Raw genomic sequence first — 17,541 nt, 5'->3', positions numbered from 1 at the left:
TGAAAATATCCTGAAATCCACAATACAGACAAAAGGCTGTTCAGTCCAATGAGTTCATGCCTGTGTTGTTCTTTATGTGTTCTTCCAATTGTCAAAGATGGAGGCTGTCAATCTTATAGACATTAATATACGTACACATGCAAGTTGTTTTATATATATATATTGCACAGTTATAACATATGTCAGGATACAGAAGTCTGCACACACTCATTGATTAATTTTATTCATACATACAACTTTTTTAAAAAATTATTCTTTCACAGGAAGCAAATGGTGCTGGTGAGATCAGCATTTGTTGCCCACCTCTAACCACTATTGAGAAAAGACCATACCTGGTGGTGGTTGGATAGCTATTACAGTCCAGTTACTTTCTTTTTTAATTATATTGCGCATAGTCAGGACCATATTTTTAACTCGTATGTAAACCCCCCGGTGTAATTCAAATGTTTTTGTATATTCTGGCTCCAGAAGCCTGGAATCCTGTGATAGAAGTTCAAAAAAATAATTACTGTCATTTGTGATCATCCTCATTTTTATCATGTCTTTTGTGCATTTTAAACTTTGCTAAATAGTGGCGCAAACATGTGGGTTAATATTTGCTCTTGAACCACAAGATTCTGGAATTAAGTCCCTCTTAAAAGTCAATGCTGATACTGCAGTGCACTACCAAATGAATTCAGTTCCTCCTTATCTGGTTTGACCAGAACCCTCATGATTTTGAATCCCTCTATCAAAATACCTTATCCTCCCCATGGAAAATGGTCCCAACTTCTCCAATCAATTTTCATATTTGAAGTTTCTCATTCCTGAGTCTTTCTTGGGCTTTCTCAAAATCTTTCCTGAAATGTACTGCCCAGGACTGGAAACAACACTCCAGCTGAATTTCTCCAGCAATTTCTGTTGTTTGAGATTTCAGCATCAGTAGTTCTTTGGTTTTTGTTTGAGGAATATTAGTGTTTCATTCAACATAACTTCCTTGCTCTCATACTCTATGCACTGTTAATTAAGTCTAAGATCCTGCGTACATTATTAACTGCTCCCTCAACCTGTCCTGCCAGTTTTATGGTTTATGCACAACTGTACAAAGGTCCTTTCCCAGGGCCTTCTTCTCCTGCACTGCCTTTTGAATTGCATCCTTTATTTTGCATTATCTCTCCATGCTCTACCTTCCAAATGAATCAAACTCCAAAGGAATTACTTCACAGTTTTCCACATTGAATTTAATCCATGGCTTCTCCACCCATTTCACCACTTCCAAAGTGTGTACTGATATCTCTGATGGGGTTGATTAGAAACCATTTAAATGTCGCAATCAATTAACTTACTCTTTCTTCCCTTCTCTATCTCTACAACCAGAACAATTGACCTCAAGAACCGGTGCATGAAGGAATTCAAGCTGTTGTGTTTATTTCCTTAGGGATGATGTGGGTAGGGGTTTAAGGTAAAGTCAGAGGCAGTATGACACAAGGAAGGCCAATCATCATTCAAATCTATCTATCACTGTCTAATGATGGTGGTTGTTGGGGGTTGGGGAGGAGTTGCAGAAACATAAAGAAGTAAATCTAACAGCGCGGAGGCCAGGGTTATTACACCAGTGCGTGCCTCTTGTGATCAGGATTTTGAGTGCTAGCAGTATGATAGCACATAACCCACATTGGGACTGAGGTTAAAATTGTGTAATCTATATCTTTGCCATTTTAATGAAGCCCTTTTCCTCTTAAACAGACAACCTTCCAGTGCCTAATTTCCAGACCTTGAAAATGGTGATGGACCATTCAATCCCATTCCCTGTCTCATCATGTTCAAGGTTTTGGGCAAAAGACATGGGGAAGATGTGAGGAAGAACATTTTTAAGCAGTCATAATGGCCATAACCTGGAATCTCTACCTGAAAGTCTTCAAGTGGAGAGGATGAATGACTCACGAATGTGGACGCTTGAGGAAAGTAAAGGGATAGAGTGAGAGAGTGCTACTGATTGAATTTTTCTGCAGAATGCTAGCACAGAATTGATGGATTAAAAGGCCTTCCTTGCATCATAATGCCTCTGACTTTAACTTAAACTCTTACCTACATCATTCCCAAGAAAATAAACCCAATAGCTAAGATTCCTTCATATATCAAGTTCTTATGTTGAATTGTGGCTGCAGAGATAGAAATTCATCATTTTTAATTGATTGTAACATTTAGAAAGTCTCTAGTCAACCTGATCAGAAACACTAGGTCACATCTCAGAAGCAAGTAGGGACTTGAACCTGGGTTATCTAGCTCTGAGCTTGGGTCACTACCAGTATGCCACAGTGGGGAAATCAGGATTGGTATAATCTCGTCAAATTCTTCACTAAACAAAAACTCTTCAATTACAATTACTTCAGATTAGATTTTAAAGATAAAGAGGAAAGAACAAAATCTTACTTCTTGCCAAGTTTGAGAATCGAAGTACTTGTACTCAAATGGATATCTAACACATATATTAGCTTTTCTGATTTCACTGAGGCTATCATTCCAAGAAATTGTCAATTCCCCGAGCTGCCTATCCACAATCATGAGGTTGGTCGGTGGATTAAGATCGGCTGTTTAATGACAAATGAAAACAATTAAATAAGTGGAAGAGAAAATTGTAAATATGTTCAGTTTAGTTCACATTCTAGTTGCAGTTCAACATTAACAGCCACTGACAGAAAACATATGCCCTCCTGGAGACAACACAATTCTTCGTCACCACACAAGGCGGGAATGTCCACTTCAGTTCCCGTTCAAATCTTTCCTGCATAGAAACTTGGAAAATAGGAGCAGGAGTAGGCCATTCAGCCCTTCGAGTCTGGTCTGTCATTCATTACGATCATGGCTGATCATTCTACTCAGCAGCCTGTTCCCGCTTTTCCCACATATCCTTTGATCTCTTTAGCCCTGAGTGCTACATCCAACTCCTGCTTGGAATTATACATATCTTAGTCTCCACTGTTTTCTGTGGTAACAAGTTCTACAGGCCCTTTGGTTGAAGAAATTTCTCCTCAACTTAGGTTCTTTACTGGGATTCTGAAAACAGTCAAAATGTCTCTCCCTCACTGAGAAGGATCTACTCATTGTTTGATCCACAAGTCTTCACTTAGTCAATAAAAACAAGTTAACTAAATTCCCAATTTTCTCACAATTCCTAACTGTGCTGCAAATTTCATCAGTTTGCCCAGAAATTGGTTCTGTCATTGAAGATTTATTATGTCCTTCCACATTCTGCAAGAACATACTCCAGAGGAGAAATTATTTCTTATTTTAGCCCTTTTGGTTTCGGAATCAATCTTGTGTCTATTTTCTGGACTCATTGCAATACTCCCTATTCTTTCCCTGTAAAAAAGAAACCAGAACAGCTCAGTTCCTATGCTACCTTGCTGGAGAGATGATAGCCTAGTGATATTATTGTTAGACTATTAATCCAGAGACCCAGCTGATGCTCTGGGGACTGGAGTTCAAATCCTACCACGGTAGATGGGGGAATTTAAATTTAATAAAAATCTGTGATAAAGAGTCGCAGGATGATCATGAAACCATTGTTAATTGCCAGGAAATGCTCATTTGGTTCACTCATGTCTTTCAGGGAAGGAAGCTGCCATCCTTACCTGGTCTAGCCTACCTGTGACCCCAGACCCACTGCAATGTGATTGACTTTTAACTGCCCGCTGGTCAATAAATGCTGGCCAAGCCAGCAAATCCCACATCCCATGAAGGAATAAAAAATAATAATACCAAAGTTAGGTACAATTTCAAAATTGCTACATATAACTTGGGTGTCACATCCCTGGACACAAAATATAAATCTTTCCTGACTATTTATAAACACCAAACAAACAGTTTTAGTAACCAGTCCAACTGAAGCATTTATATCTTGTTCCTGTTTTGTTACATCAAGCACCACAGAATTTCTATTTTGCACTAATACTAAACTGTCAAATCTCATCATTTTGCACTTGGTAGTATTAAGATTCACCTACCATTTGTTTAGCTAGTGGCCTTGGTTGTTCAGGTCCCCATAGATGACAGGCATAGGTGACAGGTACAACACACAATATTGCCTTACTTGCAAATTTAAGCGTAAAGGTTGTTAATCTGCCCTCTGAGCCTTTACAAAAATGATAGATGGCAGGGGCTTAACAATTAATCTGTGTGAGTCTCCATTCTGACAGCACCCTGATCATCATCAATGCTTGTTCCTCACCCTTCAGTCATGCATCAAGCCAAGTGTATATCTTGCCATATATCCATTTCGTACCAGTCACATGGGATAATGTTAGACGTTTATCACAATCCTGGTAGATCATGTTAATTACCTCATCCTTTATCATTGATCTTATGATCATCATCAAGCTCCTGGTTGTTACTCAAGTGTAAAAAGAACTCTTGTTGTGGTGCACATGATAGTTTTTCTGCCTCTAATTCAGGGGGTGTATAAGTTTAACCACTGCCTGAAAACAGTAACCGCTCATATATAATGTAGCCCTTAGGAACTGAAGACTCTTTCTAACCACATATTGTTTTATATAATTAATTGTTAATGGTATCATCCTTCAGAGTCTCAATTGCCTTACCCCCGCACCCCGCCCCCCGCCCCCCTCAAACCATTGCATTGGATCACACATTTGTAATTTGAGAAATCATTCCTCGTCTCTTTTTATAAAGATTGTGTTACACATTTTCTACTTTCTAATTCATATCATGTTGCTTTATTCCAATAAGCTCTGAAGAAAAGTAGGGACATTACGGTCAATGAAGTTAACTTTGAAAGGTCATTAAAGGGTGGTTCTTGACACGAGCAAACATGGTGAACTAATTTGGTTTTTGCTGTTTTTGGATGTGGCTGGGATGAGTCAGAATACAAAGACTAGTTCCTGTCTCTTCCAATTGTGCAAGGGGGTGTCTGACATTGACCTGAGGGTGTAGCATTCTCCAGTCATTGGGAGATCATGCATCCAAAAAATGTTGCACTCACTTGAAATTACACAGAAGTGCCAATCTGTTTTGCGCGCTTAAGGGTCTGTAGTGGGGAGTGATACTATCGTCTTCCAATAGATAATCAAGAGTGCAAGCATTGAGCAGAGATTGAGTGCATGAATGCAAATGAGGTGACTTGAAAATTCCCTCAGCCAACTATCCTATTTTCAGCGCACATCACAACATTGTTTATCTTAAAGTTTGTAAGCCTTTCTATTATTCCTTCCAGTGATGCTAGTTGATTTCACACTGCACTCTCTCATGTGTTCCTCTCTTAACTTAGACACCATTGTTCCCCTTTTCAGAGGCTAACAGTCAAAACATAATGACTTAGCAATTCCACCATTTCTGCTGGGTGTAGGTAGTGGGCACAGCACCCTCTCGATTTTATGTGTCTCCCTTGCCTTCCAGCCTCTTAGTTGTCGGGGTGGGGTGGGTTTGAGGGCAAAAATGCCATTCCATTCTGGAGGTGTTTATAGGTACTAACTTAGAAATAAAGGTGTTAGGGAATATGGAAGAAGGATTGAGAAGAAGGTGCTAATGTTGCTGAAAGGAAATAGGAAGAAAAACAAACTGCATAGCTGGTATTAGTTTAATACTTACTAAGGTTTCCTTGGACTTCCATGCATCTTTTACTTAACACCACTGGTAAAACAAAGGAGATTACAAGGCAACAGGCAAGTGGGACCATAGTGGAAACCTTCATCTGAAACACTGCCTACTCTGAAAGAAGGTCAGATGCTGATGATGAAACACCCTGAAAAAGAGCAACACAAAAAGAACATCGGATTATCAAATTAGAAAGAAAGTTGTAAACACAATTTTGAAACAATGGATACTTATTGCTTTTTACTCAACTTTAACTCAGGGCTGTCAGGGAGGCAAGTGTAGTAAACTGTCATGCAAATGATAACACCTCAGACAGTGTCAGCCTAGCTCGCGGTTCTAATTCAGAGATGAGAATGCCACAATATAACCACACTGACCGAGACACGAAGGAGAGGAAGAGGAAGTTTGGAACAGAACTGAAGTTGGAAACTACTGGGCTCGTTTTTCACAATGATCATACGACTGTCTTTGACAAGAGAAAGCCTGTTCCTATCACAGAATCACAAAATTGTTACAACCCAGAAGGAGCCCAAAATTCCTGCAATGGCTCTCCAAATAAGCAATACCCCAAGGGCCAATCCCCTGTCCTTTCCCATTACCTCTTTTCAAATAATTATGCTTTGATTGATTCTGCTTCCACGATGACCTTCCCAGAGCTTAACCATTTGTGCTTTGGAGCTGGAGATTGTCTTTATCTCAGAACGGGAACATCAGACTCCACTAGTTCCTATCCAAGTTTTTTATATTGATACACGGCAGTCATAAATAAGCCAGGTCAGTGCCAACTGTACCATATCAATGCCATTCATTGTGCATCAGGCAGAAACTAGTAGATATCATGATGAAAACCCTGATCCTGTGCAACAGAATCATTTTCTCTTCGAGCTAAAACAGATGGGTCTACATATTTTATATGTCATAGACCAGAGGGAGGGCTTCAATTTTAGCAAAGGAAAACCTATGATGCAAAGCTTTTAAAAGTGCAAATAAAAGCAGAATACTGTGGATGCTGGAAAACAGAAATAAAATCAGGAAATGCTGGAGAAAATCTGTATCATCTGTAGAGTGAGAAACAGAGTAAACATTTTGAGTCTGATTCAAAGGAAAAAACATATTCTCTCATGGGACATGGACGTCGCTGACTGGACCAGCATCCATTGCCCATTCCTCGTTACCTTGAGAAGGTGTTGGTGAGTTGTCTTCTTGAACAGCTGTAGTCCACGTACTGCAGGTTGACCCACAAAGCCATTCCTTAGAGGGGAAGGTGGTAGTTTGCAAGTGGTGCTTTTCCCATGTATCTGCTGCCATTGTCCTTCCAAATGGAAGTGGTCATGGGTTGGGTAGATGCTGTCTCAGGAGCCTTTGTGAATTTCAGCAGTATGCCTTGCAGATGGGTAATAAATGCTAGCCCACTCGCCAACGCCCACAAACTGAATGAGAAAAACACCCATGCTTCTGACCATCAGTGGTGGAAAGAACAGAAGCTTGTGAATCTGGTGCCAATCAAGTTAGCTGCTTTGTCCTGGATGGTGTCAAGCTTCTTGAGTGTTGTTGGAGCTGCACTCATCCAGGCAAGTGGGGAGTATTCCATTACACTCCTGACTCTCCTTTAGAAAAGGTCATACCAGACTCAAAATGTTAACTTTGTTTCTCTCCCCACAGATGCTGCCAGAACTGCTGAGTTTCTGTATAATTTTCTGTTTTTATTTCTCCAAGTGTCATTCTCTTTTAATAATGCACTAGCAATGGAATACGAATGGTGTATCTTGATAACATACATTAAGAGGTGTATAGGTTCTGTTCTTTGATAACATACCATCAATGATATGTGAGTGGTGCACCTTAACATTGTGGTATTCTTATTTGTGAAAGCTACACTATTTCCCGTTGGCCCCATCTATTAGTGAGGATTCCATCGATTAAAATCTGAGAATTCTAAGTTGTTGTCACATCCAGCATCTGACAATGACAGCGATCTGTTTATTCTGTGTGTGTGTACATGTGTGCAGTGGTGGGGGGAGATGCAGAATTAAATGAGGCCTGAACAACACCAAGAGAAGAAACCAAAGGAAGCTGTGAGAAACTTGGTCAGCTAACACAGTGAGGGTTGAAGGTCTGGGTGAGTTTGCAACCATAGATTGTTTATCACATCTTCTTCCAATATGATCTTGAAAAGAACCTGCATGAAAGCAAATGGTGGTGAGCAGGAAACTCACTGCATATGATCCATTCGAAGCAAGAGTAATTTTCATTGACAGAGAAGGAGGCACTGTCAGAATATTGACCGCTGATTCTTTTTAATAAAACTCATCTTATCCACTGAACAGCCTGATAGGTTTTAACCAGGTTGAACAAGGAGCCTGACAGTCTGGGTAAATGAATGACTTTCATTTTATAGAGAAGTTAGTTGTGAGACCTACCATAGTTCTCCTTGTAAGATAGGGTTGACCCGCATATAGTTAGGGAACTTTAATTTAGACATTTGTGGATTTTGTTCTTTTTTTCCAATTCATGGGATGTGGGCGTTGCTAGGCAGCATTTATTGCCCATCTCTAGTTATCCAGAGGGCAATTAAGAATCAACCTCATTGTTGTGGTTCTGGAGTCACCTGTAGACCAGGCCAATTGAGGTCAGCAGGGTATTAATGAACCAGGTGGGTCTTTACAACAATTGACTTCAGTTACATTCCATATTTTTATACCGCAATCTGCCGCGAATCCAACTCCTCATAATAAGAGCTGGCAATCTGGAGAATTAGTCCAGTACCATGACCACTGGTGCACTGCGCCCACCACCCACCAACCACCCCCCCAACCCAACCCACCACCAACCTCCTGAAAAGGCATTGATGCTCTGCCTTCTTGAATCACTGCAGTTTAGATACTGTAGGTACATCTACAATGCTGTCAGGGTGAGATTTCCAGGATTTTGACTCAGCGACATTGAAGGAATGACAATAAACTTCCAAGTAGGATGGTTAATGATTTGGAGGGGAACTTGCAGGTGCTGATGTTTCTATGTATCTGCTGTTCTTGTCCTTCTGGGTGGAAGCAATCGTGGGAAGGTGCTGTCTATTGAGTCTTCATATATTTCTTATGAAGCAACTAAAGATGGCTAAGCTTAGGACATGACCCTGAGGATTCCCTGCAGAGGTGTCCTGTACGGTCTGGTCCTAATTCTCAGACTATATCCCCTAGTTCTAGAATCCCCAACCAGTGGAAATAGTTTATCTTTATCTACCCTGTCTTTTCCTGTTAATATCTCGAAGATTTCAATTAGATCACCCCTTAAACTCAAAATTCTAGAGAAAATAGGCCTAATTTCTATCAACACTCCTCATAACTTAACCCCTAAGATCGAGGTATCATTCTTGTAAACCTACATTGTATTTCTTCCAAGGCCAATATATCCTTCTTAGGTGAGGTGTCTAGATCTGCTCACAGTCCTTCAAGTGAGGTCGAACCAGGGATTCGTATAACTGCAACATAACTTCTGTGTCCTTGTACACTAGTCCTCTAGCTATTAGGGCCAGCATTTCTTTAGCTTTCTTAATTAGAAATTGAACCTGCGCTGTTGGTGTTACTCTGCAAAGCTCACACAGCATGAGTACCAGGGAGACACACTGCCAAGGTGTGCAGCAGATAATGTGGACTGTGAAAGATTCTGCTGCTGCTATTAGGAACTGATTCTCCCAATTCACAATATTCTGAAGCATTCTGAGCCCAAATACAAACAGAAACCTTCTGATATATAATTCCATAGAAATGTTGAGAAATGTTGAGAAATAAATGAGCTTCTGAACCTCAGCACCCTGGGCATTGACTATTTGCAAGTGACTGCGAATCAATTCCTGTGTTGATTTATACATCTGCTTCCCCAGGAAAGCTCATCCTTTTGGTTTCTCTTCCAACAAGTAGATAAGAAAAAGACAAGAATCCCCAGGGAAAAACTATTTCCAAGCTTTTCACTTTAATGGAAATTCCCAAGCAAGAATGATTTGTGACTGTGACTTCCAAATGAGGCTAGTGACATTCAAAGATTCAAAAAAGCAAGACAACCAATTGTAAATAACTTTCAGTCTCCTGGAGCCATGAAACTCTGCATGGTATGTTTAATATTGATTTTCCTCAGCTTCTTTTCTTAACAACAAAACTTAATTTGGTAGAAGTTGGGTTATAGAAACAAAGATATGAGTGGAAAGTGTTTGGTGGAGAATTAGATTCAATTTGATTTTGAGGTTTACATTTCTCCCTGACTGACACAACCATGGATTTCCTTTTCTTTGCTGGGATTGCTGAGCACTGTATGCAAATGGTCCTGGAGAAATGGAACTTGGATTTTTCAATCCACTGAAGATTCAGCTCAGGTTCGTTTATGTTCCAAATGCTTCCCAGAACCATCAAATGGAAGTTGGCACCAGGTGCTAGAAAATAGCAGAACAAGATGGAGGGTTGCCCCAATTGAAATCATCAACTTTTCCTCCCTTCAAACTGGAGGAGGGAGGATAGAAATGTCAGAGATGGGTGAGTGGCGGACGACAGTAGAGAAGAAGGTGAGTAGGCAGGAAAGCAAAGGAAGCATACAAAGCTGGAGGAGATTCATAGCGACATACAGGTGACTAACGTCCAGGGCGCAGAGATTCAAATGGTCAGTCATTCCTCAATATCTCCAAGGAATTTTACACCTGGAGGCTTATGTCATTGTTTGGACTCATGATGTTGTGAATTAGGGGTGCAGTCATAGAGTGATAGAGTCATACAGAATGGAAACAAACCCTTTGGTCCAACTCGTCCATACTGACCAAGTTTCCCAAACTAAACCAGTCCCATTTGCTTGCAGTTGGCCCATATCCCTCGAAACCTTTTCTATCTATGTAACTATCCCAATGTCTTTTAAATGTTGTTAGTGTACCTGCATCTACCACTTCCTCTGGCTGTTCATTTCACATATGAACCACCCTCTGTGTGAAAAAGCTGCCCTTCAGGTCCCTTTTAAATCTTTCTCCTTTCACCTTAAAAATATGCCCCCTAATTTTGATCTCCCCCACCCTGGGGAAAAGACATTTGCTATTCACCTTATCTATGCTCCTCATGATTTTATAAACCCCAATAAGGTCACCCCTTAACCTCCTACACTCCTGTGAAAAAAGGTACCAGCCTATCCACCTTCTCCTTATAACTCAAACTCTCCAGTCCTGACAATATCCTGGCAAATCTTTTCTGAACCCTGTCCAATTTAATAATATCTTTCCTGTAGCAAGACAACCAGAACTGTACACAGTACTCCAAAAGGGGCTTCACCAATGTCCTGTACAACTTCAACATGACATCCCCACTCTTATACTTACTGGTCTCAACAATGAAGGCAAGCATACTAAACACCTTCTTAACCACCCTTCGACATGTGATACAAATTTCAAAGAACTATATACCTGCACCTGTAAGTCTCTCTGTTCAGCAACACTCACCAGGGCCCTTTCATTAACTGTATAAGTCCTGCCTTGGTTCATTTTACTAAATTTTACACACTTGGAATATTGTGTTCAGTTCTGGTCACCTCATTATAAGAAGGATGTGGAAGCTTTAGAGAGGGTGTAGAGGAGATTTACCAGGATGCTGCCTGGACTGGAGGGCAGGTCTAATGAGGAAAGATTGAGGGAGCTAGGGCCTTTCTCATTGGAGCGAAGAAGGATGAGAGGTGACTTGATAGAGATGTACAAGATGATGAGAGGTATAGATAGAGTGGATAGTCTGAGACTTCTTCCCAGGGCAGAAATGACTATTGCGAGGGGCCATAATTTTAAGGTGACTGGGGGAAGATACAGGGGAGATGTCAGAGGTAGGTTCTTTACACAGAGAGTGGTGGGCATGTGGAATGCGCTGCCAGCAGTGGTAGTGGAGTCAGATACTTTAGAGACTTTTAAGCAACTCTTGGATAGGCACATAGAGGATAGTAAAATGTAGGGTATGCAGGGTAGTTTGATCTTAGTAGGGTAATAGGTCAGCACAACATCGTGGGCCGAAGGGCCTGTACTGTGCTGTATTGTTCTATGTTCTGTGTTCTAAAATGCAATACCTCACATTTATCCATTTGAGTAGCAGTTGCGAAGGTTGACTGGTGTGACCTCAGCTGGGGAATGATGGAGTTAGGGTGAATGGGGAAAAGAGTTTGCAGAGTTGTTTTCCCCAAAGGAAAGGTGTGTGGGGGCTGCAGTGACAGTGCACAGCACCAGGGACCTGAGTTCGATTCCACCCTTGGGCGACTGTCCTAGTGGAGTTTTCACATTCTCCCCATGTCTGCATGGGTTTCATCGCACAGTCCAAAAATGTGCAGGTTAGATGGATTGGCCATGCTAAATTGCCCTGTAATGTCCAGGGATGTGTTGGTTAGGTGAATTAGGCATGGGAAATGCAGGGTTACAGGGATAGGGTTGGGGGGAGGGTCTGGGTAGGATGATCTTTGCAGGGTCAGTATAGCCTGTTACCACACTGTAGGGATTGGATGATAATGTGTGATCGTGCTGTCTGGAACAATCTGAGATGCCATTGGTAGATTCATTGCCATCAATCACTTTTATTGGAATTCATCAAAGTTCGTGGTACTATGTTGGAAAGGATGTTCACATAATGTCATCAGCAGAAGAGGGGTTCAATGTATTTGCATTACATGATAATTAATAGCAAGCTACAATAAATTTGAGATGTAAAATGAACATCCCATGTGACGGTTAAGAGTGTGCACAATTACCTTTAGCTATATGAGCTTAACACTAGAACAAAAAACGGTACAACCGTTCAGAGTAATCATTTACTTCTTCCAGGATCAGTCATTTTAGCCTGATGGATGGAGTTTATCTTGAGAAGTCAGTTAACCCTTTCAGGTACTCGCTGCCTTTTACAACACTGAGAACAACAGAGAGTGATGAGGAGGGTCAGCAGTGTATGGGGACTGGGGTTGATGGGGAATAAAGGGGTGAGCAGAACTGGGGGGAATGGGGAGCAAAGCTGAAAGTGATGGAAGGGTAAATATTGATTTGAAGGGCTATAATCCCAAGCCTGTTTGAAATAAGTCAGAGTCAAAAGCTGAGTACGTTATGGGCAAACGCCTTAAGTTCACATGCTAACATAGCCCGGTGGCACCATCAGAACGGGCTCCCATGGAACCATTTCCGAGAACAAGATATTCCAGGTTCAGCTGTCGGTGATCTCGCTGTGGCACTCAGTAACACGGGACATTCCAATATGCACTGCTATTGGACCAGAGGATCTGGAAAAGTGTGGGCGTTTGTGTCACAAATTCATTGACGTTAAACAATATGTGTCACTGAGCTAGCAATCCAGAATCCCACAGTAATGCTCCAGAGAAATAAAAACCGAAAGATCTGCGGATGCTAGAAATGAGAAACAAAAACAGAAATAATCTGGAAAAGCTCAGCAGGTCTGGCAGCATCTATGGAGAGAAATCAAAGGCAATGTTTTAGATTAAGTGACCCTTTCTCACTGTTCTGAGGAAGGGTCACTGGACCTGAAACTTTACTCTGATTTCTCTGCACAAATGCTGCCAGACCTGCTGAGCTTTTCCAGCACTTCTGCTTTTGTAATGTTCTGGGGATATGGTTTTGAATTCCACCATATTTGATGATGAAATTTGAATTCAACAAAAATTCTGAAAGGAAAAGCTAGCTAATTACCACCATGTAACCAGTGCTGATTGTCATAAAAACTCATCTGGTTCACTCTTGTCCTGTGAGGAAAGAAATCTGACATCCTTCCACAAGAACTACATGTGACTCCAGACCTAAAAAAAAATGCATGATTGATCTAAACCTACCCTTTGGGCAATTAGAAGTAAAAATAAATGCTGGCCTAGCCAATGAAGCCCACATCCCATGAGTGAAGAAACAAACTATTTAAAACATGATGGGTAACAGGCCGTTTTCCCTGGGATGTTGGAGGTTGAGGGGTGACCTTATTGAAGTTTATAAAATCATGAGGGACATGAATAAGGTGAATAGCCAAAGTCTTTTCCCCAGGGTAGCAGAGTCCAGAACTAGAGGGCATAGGTTTAAGGTGAGAGGGAAAAGATTTAAAAGGAACCTAAGGGGCAACTTTTTCACACAGAGGGTGGTACATGTATGGAATGAGCTGCCAGAGGAAGGGGTGGAGGCTGGTACAATTACAACTTTGAAAAGGCATCTGGATGGGTATATAGATAGGAGGAGATGGGGAGATGATGGCCTATTGGTATTATCACTGGACTGTTCATCTAGAAACCCAGATAATGTCCTGGGGAACAAGGTTCAAATCCCACCACGGAATTTGAATTCACTGAAATATATCTGGAATTAAGAATCTAATGATGACCATGAATCCAGGAAAAATTCATTTTGTGCATTAATGTCCTTTAGAGAAGGAAATTGCCATCCTTACCTGGTCTGGCCTACATGTGACTCCAGAGCCACAGCAATGTGGTTGACTCTGAACTGCCCTTTGGGCAATTAGGGATGGGCAATAAATGCTACCTGGCCAGCTACGCCCTCATCCCATTAATGAATAAAGGAATAGGAATGGTTTAGAGAGATATGGGCCAATTGATGGCAAATGGGACTAGATTAATTTAGGATACATGGTCAACATGGGCAAGTTGGGCTCAAGGCTCTGTTTCCATGCCGTATGAACGTATGTCTTTATAACTATAGCATGTCATGAAGAATGCATATTTACATACAATCTCTGTCATATTACGCATGAATGCTATTGTCACACTGCCATAAAAATAATTAAGATTACAAATGGAAATTGGAATAATGTTGGCTTGATGACATCTGTTCAAAATATTACCATTCCTATTTGCAGCAAAGATATAAAAGCAAAAGCATCTGGCAAACAGAGTCACACATCTTTTGGAAATAGGCAGTGTGTGAAGTACAGGTGACACACGGACATTTACACAGTTCTAATAAAACAGCAGAAACTGGTGAATTCAAAAATGCTTTCAAAATCAACTCTACTAACCAAAAAACTTCCCTTGAGAGCAACTTTGTCTGGTATTTAAGAAGCTCAGGTTGTGAGGCAGTTTTAAGTGGATGTGATAATATAAGATGGACACCAGTCAGTTAGTGGTCCTAATATGCCTTTTCAACTTTTTAGTTCCAACTATGAAAATGAGCTGGCAAATGAGCCAGCAATTTGCTATCACCTATTTAGTACCATGAGGAAATGTCAAAATAATCCTCACTACCTATGATGTGTAACATGTGAGAGATGAGCTATAATAGTGCGCAAATCTTTACAATTATGCAAAGACAGAGGTATTCATTGTACTGAGGATTGACTGTCAATTATAGAAAGCATCCAATATTGCTTTTGAAGAAAGGAAGCTTGCAATTATGTAATGCCTTTCATGACAACAAGTGATTTCAAAATATCTTACAGTTTATTAAGTATTTGTGAAATGTAGCCACTGTTGCATGGTCGAAAATCTGGCAGCCAATATTGGCACAGCAAGCTCAGTCAAACAGATGTGAGGCAATGACATATAATCTGTTTTATTGGTCTTGAGGAATAAATGTTTTGCACTACACCAGGGAGAACTCCCCTCCGTTTCTTCTCACTGGGCCATGTGGTCATTAATATGTACTGGAAAAAGCAGATGTCACTGATTCATAGAGGTCAACAGCTCAGAAAAAGGCATTCCGCCTGTTGCATCTGTACCAGTCAAAAACAACTACCTAACAAATCAAATCTCATTTTCCAACACTCTACCCATAGCCTTGAATGCCTTGGCATTGCTAGTGCACATCTAAATATGTCTTCAATGTTATGAGGGTTTCTACTTCTCCCACCCTTACAGATAGAGAGTTCCGGATTCCTACCATCCTCTCGGTGAAAATAGTTTTCCTCACACCTCCTCTAAACCTTCTGTCCCTTTCCTTAAGTCTATGCCCCCGGTAATTGATCCCTTCATCAAGAGGAAAGGTTTCTTCCTGTCTCTATTAATGCCCCTTATAATTGTGTACATCTCAATCATGTCACCTCTCAATCTACTCTGCTACAAGGAAGACAGCCCCAGTCTGTCCAGTCTCCCTTCATAACTGAAACTCTCCAACCCAGGGAACATCCTGGTAAGTCTCCTCTGTACCCTCTCCAGTGTAATCACATCCCTTATATAATGTGGATTCCAGAACTACACGCAATACTCTAGCTGTGAATTGTGAACCGGTACCTGCGAAATTTCAGCACTTCCTTGGTACTACTTTGGAATTCCAGACCAAACTTGGTGCTCAAATGGTTGTCATGAGATTGAAATCACAATCTTCAGACTAAGAGAGCGAGACAGCTGCTGCTGATCTTGTTTTCTTAAAAAAAGGAACACGCATTGCAGACTGAAAGATTAAGATCTACCACACTGTCTGGAATCTATTTTGACAGCTTGGGGTATGGCAAGACCCACAAAGCATTTCATAAGAGCGCCGAAAACGAATGATGAAAGGAAGCCTGCAAGAGACATAAAAGACAAAAAGAAGAATATTTATAGCTATGTAAAGGGAGAGCAGCTGCTTAAGAGTAGTATTAGCCCAATAAAGGCTGGGATTGGGGATATTGTCAATGACCATGGCTAAATGGCAGACATGCCAAACAATCATTTTGCTTCAATATTCACACCAAGAAAGGAAGATAGCTTGCTAAAGGTCACAAAGAAATTAGTACAGTTTCAAGAACAGGGTCTAAATAAAATTAGCTGAAGTAAATGATCAGTAATAAGGACATTAGTAGTACTGAAGATTGACAAATCATCAGGACCTGAAGGTTTCTGTCCATTGGTATTAAAGAAGATAGGAGACCTCATTGCCGATGCCCTAACCATAACCTTTCAGAGTTCCCTGCCTTCAGGAGTTGTACCTCTGGATTGGAAGTTTTCTTGTGGCACTCTGCCCTTTAAGGAGGATGATAGAGGAAACCAGGGAATTACAGCCCAGTTAGCCTAAAATCTGTTCTGGGGAAATCGTTGGAGTCTATAATCAAGGATCAGGTAACTGATCACCTCAAAAATTTCAGTTAATCAGGGAGAGTCAGCAGAGATTCATGCCTGACGAACCTCATAGAGTTTTTTTGAAGAGGCAAAAAATGTGGTGGACAGAAGTAAGTCAATGGATCTTGCTTATATGGACTTCCAGAAGACTTTTGATAACGTCCCAAACAAGAAACTGCTAGCCAAGGTGGAAACATACAAAATGCAGGGCAAATTACTGACATTGATAGGAAAGTGGTCGAAAGTGAGTAACAAGAAACAGAGAGTTGTAATAATGGATAAGTGATCAAACTGACTGGGTGTGACTAGTGGTGTCCTGCAGAGATCTGTGTTCAGGCTTTAATTATTCACAATATTCATTAACAACTTGGATAGTGGCATAAAAAGTTAAATATCCAAATTTGTTGATGACACAGCATTGTAGACAATGTTGACGACAGCATAAAACTACAACAGGATATTGATAGATTAAGTGAATGGGCAAATCTGTGGCAGACAGATTTTAATCTGAGCAAGTGTGGGCTTATCTATTATGTGAAAAAAGTTTTGTTTTGGAAGGCACAAAATTAAATACAGTGGAAGTCCAACGAGATTTGGGGGTTCAGGTGCATAACTCTTTAAAATGCCATGACCAACTGCAGAAAATATTCGAGAAGGCTAATAGAATCCTTTCCTTCATATCTAAAGGGCTGGAGTATAAGAATGCAGAAGGTATGCTGTAGTTATATAAAACAATAGATATAGCTCACTCAGAGCACTGTGAGCAGATCTGGGCACCACACCTGAGGATGTTTTGGCCCTGGATGGAGTTCGACACAAGTCTACAGTAATGATGTAACAAGATGTAGAGCTGGATGAACACAGCAGGCCAAGCAGCATCAGAGGAGCAGGAAAGCTGACGTTTCGGGTCGAGACCCT

The 17,541-nt window shown here is 40.8% G+C and overlaps 1 long non-coding RNA gene across 1 annotated transcript in view; it reads right to left on the bottom strand.

Moving 5' to 3' along the window:
• Positions 1-330: 330 nt before the first annotated feature.
• The window catches only part of LOC109937723, a 32,944-nt gene continuing 15,733 nt past the window's right edge, over positions 331-17,541 (bottom strand). The window contains exons 2-4 of the long non-coding RNA XR_002261608.2: positions 5,587-5,740; positions 2,413-2,570; positions 331-480 (exon numbers count right to left, since the gene is read on the bottom strand). This is a non-coding gene — a long non-coding RNA (uncharacterized LOC109937723). The remainder of the gene's footprint in view (positions 481-2,412; positions 2,571-5,586; positions 5,741-17,541) is intronic.

This window comes from Rhincodon typus, chromosome 6, assembly GCF_021869965.1.
Source record: "Rhincodon typus isolate 14 chromosome 6, sRhiTyp1.1, whole genome shotgun sequence".
Lineage (NCBI taxonomy): Eukaryota > Metazoa > Chordata > Chondrichthyes > Orectolobiformes > Rhincodontidae > Rhincodon > Rhincodon typus.
The sequence above is the reverse complement of the archived record's forward strand: the minus strand, read 5'-3'. Positions and strand labels throughout refer to the sequence as shown.